This window comes from Sabethes cyaneus, chromosome 1, assembly GCF_943734655.1.
Source record: "Sabethes cyaneus chromosome 1, idSabCyanKW18_F2, whole genome shotgun sequence".
Classification (NCBI taxonomy): Eukaryota; Metazoa; Arthropoda; class Insecta; order Diptera; family Culicidae; genus Sabethes; species Sabethes cyaneus.
Window position 1 is genome coordinate 133,469,790 of NC_071353.1, and position 11,038 is coordinate 133,480,827.

The window sequence follows — 11,038 nt, forward strand, 5'->3', positions numbered from 1 at the left end:
TTTTTTTCTCGGGAAAGCAGCAGTAATCCATCTGCGATCTGTGATAAGAAAATTTACTAACATTTTCATAAGGAACTGTTTGCTCTACGTTATTTGGTTCATAAAATATAGATTTATGAACTAGGAAAATATTCAGGAAACCCGAGTTTTCCAGTTATAACTTAGGAACAACAAAAAATGTTAATTTTTGTTTTGTTACTGAGATGACACTCGCGGTGGGACATGTTACGCCATCTTGTTGAAACCACAGTTGCTCCACATTAATGGCACTCAATTATGGTGTATAAAAAAGTCGGTGATTGTGCCACTGTAGTGACCACCATTAACTTTTACGTTCAGTACTTCGTAACTTTTACGTTACTGCTAGTGAGAACCTTTTTGTTGTATAACAACTTATTAAGCGCTTGTTCCACCGGCTTATAAAACTCACCAAAAGTTTTGTACAAATCACTGAGACGAAAAATATCCTGGTGTAAACGTGATAAACAGGCTACATCTAAACAATTCCAAAACAAGAGAGAACGCATAGTTATTTTTGCAGTATATAATACCAGATTTTCCAAGTTTTTAAAGTGAACAGCCCTTGTCTCGCTTTTTGTCGATGTGCGTAATATAGGAAACACGCTGGCAAGTCGCACAATGTTTCAGTCTCAATTTTGCCTTTGTAAAGGTACTTATTCACAAATAACTGCTCGCTACAGAACCGCATAGCTATAAATGTCCCATTTTCAGCAGTAAATATTCAAATAATCTACTCTCAGCATTCATTGAGTTTTATGACTCGGAAAGTTTTCTATTTCCCAATTCTATCAGACTAGACCTAACAGTCTTTTGCGATTCCACGGTGACACATTTTGCCGGTACCATTAGAACAAAATGATTTCATTAAAATGTATTATTCATGCAAAAAGGCTTGGATCATTGTTCTCCTCGTCTGGTCGGTGGGCGTTGGCCCACTTTCTATCTAAGCACTGAAAAACTACGAAACCCGGACAGCCAATAGATATATTTCACATGTGGGCAGAAGCGCATTTGTCAAGATAAGGCAATGAATAGAACAAGCATTCTGTTCTATCGGCCAAAACACTACACAGCTGTATAAACAAATTCAACTGAAAGCAATATTTAAAAGATCTGCCCCACTTGCGGACCGATATTTTTCCACAGAAAAACCAAACACTGACTGTTGTTCCGTTCATGCATTCTAACGTTCTGCTCGAACGACATCGGCTACCTACGCTAGCGAAGGCTGCGATTCTTCGGATTTATTTCACCGCATATGCAAGCGAGCCTTTTTCCGATGTTCATACACCATACACAAAGATATGCTGAATTTTATTGGAACGAATTTTCCTCTTAGTGAGGGTGAGAAGCCGCGCTGTCCCCGACAACAAAAGATTTTCCAAACCTAAATGCGCGTAATAAATAGGAAATTATGTTTGGTTTTGAACTATGACACACAATGGATCTTTTGATTGTCAGTATCGTTTGGCTCTCCAAGTTCAGATAAAGATAAAGTTCAGGTTACTGCAAAGGATAGGAAATTTACTTGAAATTCTTTAACTTGCTGAAAGTAATGAACAGCTGCGAAAACAGAATCGCAAGTAAAAATAATCAGCTCTAATGACCACCAATCATCAAATGTTGAAACTTTATATTTGAGTCGACACAAAGATTTTTTAACCTTTAAACAGAATCAATCTAACTGCCATGATAGCTTGGACCAGTTATAAAACCGGAAAATAGCAATTTGATTGATTAGAAAGGCACTGTGAGTGAGCTCATTTGACATTCTAACTCCATTGTTATAAATAATGACTTAGTTTTGAATTATAGGCAAAAACGACGTTCACCCAAGATCGACCGTTTGTTGAAAGGGAATCCATGTTTTTGTTAAACACCTCTACCTAAGATTGCATATCGGCTCATTTACATTTGCCTACAGGTGGCGAGCATCGGCGAAGCGAATAATTTCCACTAGATTATTATCCAACCGGCCAATAGTGAGTGAGTGCCAGGTGGGGCGTTCATTCGTAGCCTGTAGCCTGTCTGCTGCGTTGTTTAGAGCCAACAATTGCTACAGCCTAGCCCGAAGAAGTAGATTCGAACTACATTTTTCAACAGCTCAAGGTTTCATGTTTCACCGCCTTTCGGTGAAACTTGAGCGGGTAGATGAAATCGGTGGTCTGATTAGAATTGTTGAAATAATGTTTGTGCGGATATGCTCAAATTCGAGGAATGAATAATGATGACTGGAGCTGTAATCATAATGCTGATGCGTATGGGAATCCTGAAGAGCAAAATAATTCCATCAGTTATACTGCCCTTAAAAGTTTTGGTTCCTGAAAATGGTATTTAAGTTCAGTGGATGTAACTTGAATCTCCAGTGAAAAGCTGTTTGTAGTTTTAAATGACTTTTAAATAACTCCTTAAAGCTGACCGTAAGAACATCGGAAGCCATCAAACGAGTAAGAGATCGAATTCGACGGAAACCATATCAGTCTGGAACTGGGAATTTCGCAGTAAACCTTGAAGAATATTTCAAAAGATGATCTTCGATTGATTCCACACAAAAAACAACGGATGCGCGGTTTGACTGACAAGCAGAAGGTTGTAAAAGGTCAAAAGGTGTCGGTAGCTCATTGAATCTGGTGTTATATCAACACTAAGTATTACATCGATAATGTTTTGAAGAACCATTTGCTTCCCGTCGTTAAAAACACTACAAAAATTGCCCTTACTAGTTCCAACAAGATTCTGCACCGTCTGACCAGGCGAAAGCTATCACAGACTTGGTGTGAGGACAATTATCCGGATTTTATTTCTTCGAATGAGTGGCCTGCTTCTTCGTTTGATTTGAATCCTCTCGACTTCTTTGCATAGGGTTAGGGATACATACCAGGCAAACTAGGAAGAACCAAAGGATTGACTGTGGATACTTTTAAGCAACGCCGTTTGGCGAAGATTGGGGATGAAATGCTTCAGGATATCGTACGTGCCAGCTGTAACGCTTTTTAACGACGATCTGGACATGTTTGGGGGACTCCGGGAACCCCGAGGGAAGTCAATAGCACAATATGGTATATGTTTGATAATATAAACATATCTGAAATTGGCCATTGTGATACTCAATTTGGCTTACATGGAAGTTTTAATGTGATTTAAGGTGTCGTATGATGAGTTTTTGTTCATGTTCGAAACTGATCATTTCCTAGCATTTACCGTTTAAATGGCCTATTTTATTTGTTAGTAACGGTATTTTGAACACCGAGTCCCCCTTTTAATTTCCTGTGTCAGCTCCCCCTTCTGTCACGTAGACAAATATGTAATCTATTTGCTCTCTGAAAATCCTCCTCTGATGAGAAAGAAACCCTTTTGACGTTGGATTACGTCTTTGTTAATATACTGGTAGCACTTTGTGTAAACGAAAATAGAAGTGTAACATATGAATGAAAAATATTATACTATACTATTAAACGAAACATAACTGTTGGTAATTCATTGGATAGATAAAATGTCCAGCAATTTTATAGTGACTTATTTATAACAATCTTTGATACGCTTAATAGTGAAAATGTATGTAAAGTTTCAAGGTCAAATTTCCCCATACGATTTTCTTCATGATTACTTTGCTTCACAGGCAGGCACGACAGTTAAACTCATCATCCGTTTAGTGTGGTTTCCTTTTGGTTTGTACATATATCTCGGTTGCAACTGCAAAATACGAAACCATATCTGCTCGAAAAAGTTATATTTTACACCGTATAGGGATAAATAAGTATCATATAAGTTGAGACAATATATGTGCGAAAATTTTGCAATTATTTATAATTCTATCGTGCATTATACACAGCGATTTACGAACACGCAACTTAATCGATTAAGATATCATTTTATATTACAATCATCTCCACTGCTTTACAATTCACTGTTATAAGTTGTATATGAGGATATGCACGACTGCTAAACAACTTATTGTTCGCTTTGCTTTCACATACTCTAATCATTATGCAATACCAATGTAAAATTGACATGGATTCGACTTTAAGTAAACTTTCTATTACGATCTTGTGTTATATGGAAAAACCACTCCGTCCCAACAGGTCGAAGATTCTTTACGACGTTTAACCCTATACCAATTTGATGTCTGTGCTTGGGAAGTACGCTAAAGTGCAAAACCACCCCTTTTATTCAACCGATTATATGGTTTAAACATTTAACCTAGTCCAATTTGATATCTTGAAAGTGAAACGTCATAGAAAAGTGAGCGGTCATCCTCTTCTTTTGCCAGATTGCATGTACTGCTGATTGCAACGAAAATTGTACCATCCAGAGTGCGATATCGCTCATAAAAGTGCTTTTTTACATTAAATCGTTTCGGTATCTTCGGCGCACTTTTACGTTACATTCCAAGCAATAAGTGCGCCGAAGAAACCGAAACAATTTAAGTTAAAATAGCACTTTTATGAGCCATTGCACACTTATTGATTGGACAATTTTTCTTGGAAATAACAATACAGTAACGTTCTGATTTTGTCAACCTTATGTTGAATTTTAGGCTGACAAAATAGGGAAACTGATAATGATTCGAATTTTTTTTCAAAATTCAAGACTTAAGACCTCGCAATATCGAAGACTTGTACTAAAAATTAAATTTTAACCCTCAATTGGTCAACCGAAAGCTCAATGAGCCGGGCACAGCACACTGGTCCAGAACCTTTTTTGAGCGGGAAAACTTGGTTTTAGGTTTATGGAACCTTTGGAAGAGTTTCTCAAAATTAAAAGTTCTATCGTCCTGTGGAATTCAAATTTTGATTAATCCCCCCAAAAGTGCAATAAAATACAAATAGTAAAAATACACAACATTGCTGAATGTAGAATACCTCTATCTTTGCTTGTTTAGGAACTATAGAACTTTTACTATAAAAATACCCTAATTTTGACCCCGAATTACTCGCAAGATGGCATCATTATATTCAAAAACTCTCCCAAGAGAATCAGAATAGTTTTAAGCAGGCTGAAAAGTTTTATAAATCATGTTTAAAAGCACAAAAGTTGAACAAAATTTATAGGCTGACAAAATCGGGATAAAAAGCTGATAAAATAGGTGGTTGACATAATTGGGAGCTGACCAAATCGGAACATTACTGTATATACTGCAAGAATTTGTTCGAAACGGACACAGGGCTATAAAGGGATAATTTGTGCATGTCTGCCCATAAATGAAGAATTGGCTAATATGCCACGAACATGAAGTTGAGAAAAACGCAATTTTATTGCTTTTGTCTGTCAAAGAGGTTTTACGCGGTAATGGCAACCTGTTTAATGTGCATATTACCCGTCATACATGCCGGAGTCATGCCGTGGAATTGAAACAGCGATACCTGTGGCCATAAGACTCCCGGGGCACGTTTTTAACGCAGTAGCCCCTTTTTCATTTATTAACCCAAGGAGAGTTGACAATCCTGGGAAAAATTTGGCTAACGTGCATACGTTGTCAATTATCGTATGCTGGCGAATCTTCAAAATGATTTCGAACTATTTAAAACAGTTCGGAAGCATAAGTGACGACGAAATGGGTAATGAAACATCTAATCCGTGCACCCGAAGAAGTTGCCAACGAAGCGTAAGGTTCAAGCGCTTGAAACTAGAAGGTAGAAGCAGCTTCATCATGCCATCGTTAATGTGAGCTGCGAATCCAGACGTGTAGGCAGTCGTGCTCGTGGCAATGAAAAAAAAATAATAACGAGATTCGATCCAAAAACTTAGCGATTGCTAGTCTTACGCACGAAACCATCACACCACATGATCCGCTTGAATGTGAGATGGAAAAATGCGAAATAAGAACACATCGGTTGCTGCTTCTCATGCAGTTTGAAATCGTCACGGATATAAGCCAACTTCTCATTTATTTTGGATACTAGCTGACCCGCGTCAAACTTCGTATTGCCAACAAAATAACCTGTGTAGTACATAAATCATGAATCTCGGATGATCTTTGTCACAATCTAGAGTTTTGCCAGTTTCTGAGGAGTTCAACCTTAGATGATTCATTTTGGCAGTTACGTAACTATGAAAGCATCCCAGGTAACCAATAAGTATCACCAATGCTATTCAAATGTAGGTCAATAAGCATTTAAGTCGCCTTAAATGCTACTTAAATGCTATTTTGGCAAAATATACAGCTACTTTACTGATAACCTTCTTATAGTGCTGACAATGCTAATTTACAGCTAATTACCGTCACGATGAATTTGAATACAATTTTGGATTCCAATTTACAACGCCTAGGCAGTCAAAAAGCTAATATTCAACAACATGCATTATAAAATGTCAGATACGCTGATTTACTGCTTATGTTAATGCTTATTAGTTACCAGGAATGGGTAGTTTAATATACAAATTTGTAATTTTTCCTCACAGTAAAGCAGAAAACAACTCCTCTGTACCCTCATTGCATAGCCAGAAAGCGGATAGTAATATTCGCCATGATTGTACAACATTTCGCCGAATATCATTTTGCGAAAAACCTTAAGCAGAATGTACCTTTTCACGGAAAATTTTTGTTGTGGAAAGTACCATTTCGCGATCCTTTCCTTAGTCGCTGTCACTCGATCCAGGAAACGCAGGTAGACCTAGACAGTAGTGATTTCTGCGGGCAGTTGCGTGGGCGGCGATTCCGATGGCGGGTCGCCGGCAACACTCGCGGCCGTCTCGTCCTGAATGATCTAGTGTTACTATAGATAGTTTTTGTGGTCTTGTTATTGACTAATGTTTTAATGGAAGAGTCTCGAATTTCTCGAGTTCGATTAGTTTTTGAGTTTCGCAAAAATTTCTGTTTTATTTGTATGAGAGTCCATATCCCCCTACCACAAGGGTGAGAGGTCTTTAACTATCATAAAATAAATTCAAGACTCCAAAATCTTACACATGCCAAATTTGGTTCCATTTGCTTGATTAGTTCTCAAGTTATAAGGAAATTTGTATTTCATTTGTATGGGAGCCCCCCCTCTTAAAAGGGGGGGGTCGTAATTCACCATAGAAACAAATTTCTACCATCTAAAACTTCCACATGCCAAATTTGGTTCCATTAGCTTGAGTAGTTCTCGAGATAAGAGGAAATTTGCATTTCATTTGTAAGGAAGCCCACCCTCTTAAAGGGGAGATGGGTCATAACTCGCTTTATAAAGAGGAGAGGGGTCTCAATTCACCCTAAAAAAAAAACCTTGCCTCCAAAACCACTTACTTGTCAAATTTAGTTCCATTTGATTGATTAATTCTCGAGTTATGAGGAAATTTGTATTATCATTTGTATAGAAGCCCCCCTCCTAAAGTGAAGAGGGGTCTCAATTCATCATAGAAAATATTTTTGCCTACAAAAACACCCATATGCCAAATTTGGTTCCATTTGCTTGGTTAGTTCTAGAGTTATGAGGAAATTTGTATTTCGTTTGAATGGGAGCCCACCCTCCTAAAAAGTTAAGGGGTCCTAATTCAACATAGAAAAAATAGTTGCCTCCAAAAACACCCACATGCCAAATATGGTTTCATTTGCTTGATTAGTTCTCGAATTATGAGGAAATTTGTATTTAATTTGTGTAGAAGCTCCCCCTCTTAAAGTGGGGAGCGGTCCTAATTCACCATAGAAAATATTCGTGCCTCCAAAAACCTCCACATGCCAAATTTGGTTCTATTTGCTGGATTAGTTCTCGAGTTATGAGGAAATTTGTATTTCATTTGTATAGGAGCCCCCCCTCCTAGAATGGGGAGGGGTCCTAATTCATCATAGAAAATTTTCTTACCCTCGAAAACCTTCACATGCCAAATTTGGTTCCATTTGCTTGATTAGTTCTCGAGTTATGAGGAAATTTGTATGGAAGCCCCCCCTCTTAAAGGGGAGAGCAGTTATAATTCCCCTTATAAAGAGGGGAGGGGTCTCAATTTACCATAGAATAAATTCTTGTCACCGAAAACACCCACATGCCAAATTTTGTTCTATTTGCTTGATTAGGGTAGCCAACGTATTTTGGACCCCTTCAGCAGCTGTACTTAATTTGGACACTTACAGCATAATCAAATGGAAGTGACCAAATTATGTACAGCTGCTGAAGGGGTCCAAAATAGGTTGGTTACCCTAGTTCTCGAGTTATGCAGAAATTTGTGTTTCATTTGTATGGGAGCCCCTCCTCTTAGTGGGGCGAGGGGTCTCCAACCATCACTAAAACCTTTCCTGGCCCCAAAAACCTCTACATGCAAATTTTCACGTCGATTGGTTCAGTAGTTGTCGATTCTATAAGGAACATACGGACAGACAGACAGACAGACATCCTTTTTTATAGGTATAGATTAGGGTAGATGCTCCAGTAATGGAGGGGTTATGTCAGGGCATAATATTTAAATACAACTAGAACGCTCAATTTACCAGTTTCCAATTGAACTATATGATAATATGGTGCACCATAATGTTGGCTTTAAATACATACCAAAATTATATCATTCTGTTGGTTAATATATCTAAAATATTGCTTTTTCTGACATTAGTCTGTGCTCTTAAATTAGTGGTAATGTTCCTCTAATAGTGGAAAATTTGCCTATAATAGTGGAATTTTATTTACCGCCCTTAGTAACGCTTGCACTGAGCATGGCTGCAGGTGGACTGCAACATAGGCTTGTTAAACTGCTAGGATTTGTTACGAATTTCTTAATAATTGCACCGTTTGGGTCTACTCAAAAGATAATTACAGTAATTACAAATTACTCATTTGTAATTTTTGCACCAACATCTTAAATTTTAACTATGTACTTTAGAAAAAACTGTTAACAAATATATATTTAACAATCGAAAATTGATATTCTATCGAAATCATTCTAAAATCCGCCAAAATTATGAAATGTTTCGAGTTTCCACTATTACTGGTACACCCACAATCACTGGTACATCTACCCTAGCCAAAATTGTTTCACGTCGTGTGCCTCCGGAAATGCATTTTTTACAATCGGTTTCCGTGGGGACGTTGTTTGGGGTGTATACTATCATGTGATATTATGATCTCAATTTTGGAAAAATGGCATATTAGCCAATTAGCCAACAACGGTCTTTTCTGAGAATAGTTTTTGAACGTTTCACTTGCTGCTCTGCGTCAGTTAGTTGCTTGCAGTTCTTTACATACCGTTCTGAATCAAACTTCGAACACTTAAGCTATGCTGAAACTTTCTTCAAAGAAAGATGTTCGAAAACATCTTTATTCTACTTCCACAAATGGTTTAAAAGCATGACAATTCAATTATGTTCGTATTAAAATTTTAAAAATGAGGATAAAATGTTAATTTACATTGAAAAACACTAAAAAACTGCTGTTCGGTTTTGATTCAAACTCCGAACACTTTCATGGTCGACATTCAAAGCTCAAATATTTCAGTCTCAGACATCGAACACTTGTATAACTTTGAAAAGTATTAATGTTTTTAGTGTCATTCAACTTAAATAAGTGAAATTTCAACCTTTTTCTAAACACTGTCTTTTTAAATCCACCTAACAGTATGATTTAAATTTTTCACACAATAATCAGTTTCAATCCGTACTTCTGCAGTCAATTGCTAATATTTTTAAACACTATGTACCACATCTAAAGCAAGTTACCTTTGTACAGCTTTACAATTCTGATAATTCATTTTCCCGAAGAAAAATCCGGAAAAACCGGATGTTATTTGCGGGTGTTCGAGATTTGAATCATACCTCAAAACGTGATTCAAACTTCGAACACTTTTTATTTATCTAATATCTTTGAAATAATGCATAAAATATTGCATTTTAACTATGCTTTCGTACGTATATATCTTGCACTTACCTAATAATCGCGAAGTGGGAAGGTAAATGTTCTAAAATTGGTAAAATAATGCAAACGAAAAAACAGCTACTTTTGCACCAAACGCTAAGAGTATGCGAACGAAGTTAAAATCTGAGTTCTCACTTTTTTCCAGCGCCTGCTGATTTCTTACAAGGAGTCCTGCAGTTCAATGTCATACCTCACCGGATAGAGGACATTCTAACGGACACGGTGGTGTACAATAAGCATAATATTTTATCATATTAGCGATACTACGAGCATTTTATTCTGAAGTGTTCGAAGTTTGAGACTGTTCTAAGTTTGAATCAGAACGGTAGTTTCAATTGTATTTTTATCAAGTGTGCAAATAACTGTAAAGTTGAGTGTCAAAAGGAAGATGCAGATAAGTTTCAGGTAAGATGCAGAGGACGTTAGCTAATTTATATTTTAACTGGCTGTCCACGCGTTAGTTGTTAATTATATTTCACATCAATCTATTGCAATGAATGTTGCTATCAACAATTTCGTGGAATTTGACAGTTCAGTGTTGTAAATGATAACCCAGAATAGTTATTTATTTTAACGGTTTAACCGTAGTTGTAAGCAAGCTCCTTAAGTAAGCTAACTTCATCAACTGCATATCAGTTTCTAGTCAGTTTCTTAAAGTTGACTCGTGCAAGTTTGACAAGTCATGCAAATATTGTCAAAATGCGAAATTATCGCCAATCATTAGAAGATGTGTAATTGTGGCCTGATGGTTTAATTCTTAGTGGAACTACAAACTCTAAGAAACTGATAAAAATGATATACAGCGTAGACAAGACATTTAGGATATTTAAACTTAACCTTGTCTAACAAATGTATATAAATGTTTTTGGGCATTTAGGGCGTTACAAATATTTTATAAAGTTTATGTTCTTCTGGTGTTGAGCAACTGAGGGGGGGGGGGGGGGGGGCAGAAAAAAAAGAGATTTTTTTAATCGATCAAAAAAATATGCGTCTACTTAAAGTTTAAACATGAAAACCAAATCTATCCTTGCTTTTTATATGAACGTTGATGAATGAACGATATGAATAATTCATGCAAAAACCTACGAAAAGAGATACAAAATCGAAAAACAATTTTTGCCAATTTTCGGAAATTCCATTGTTCGAATTTCCATTTCCGTTTTGTGTTAGAAGCTGTTCGAACACTTCGTACACTCATTTTT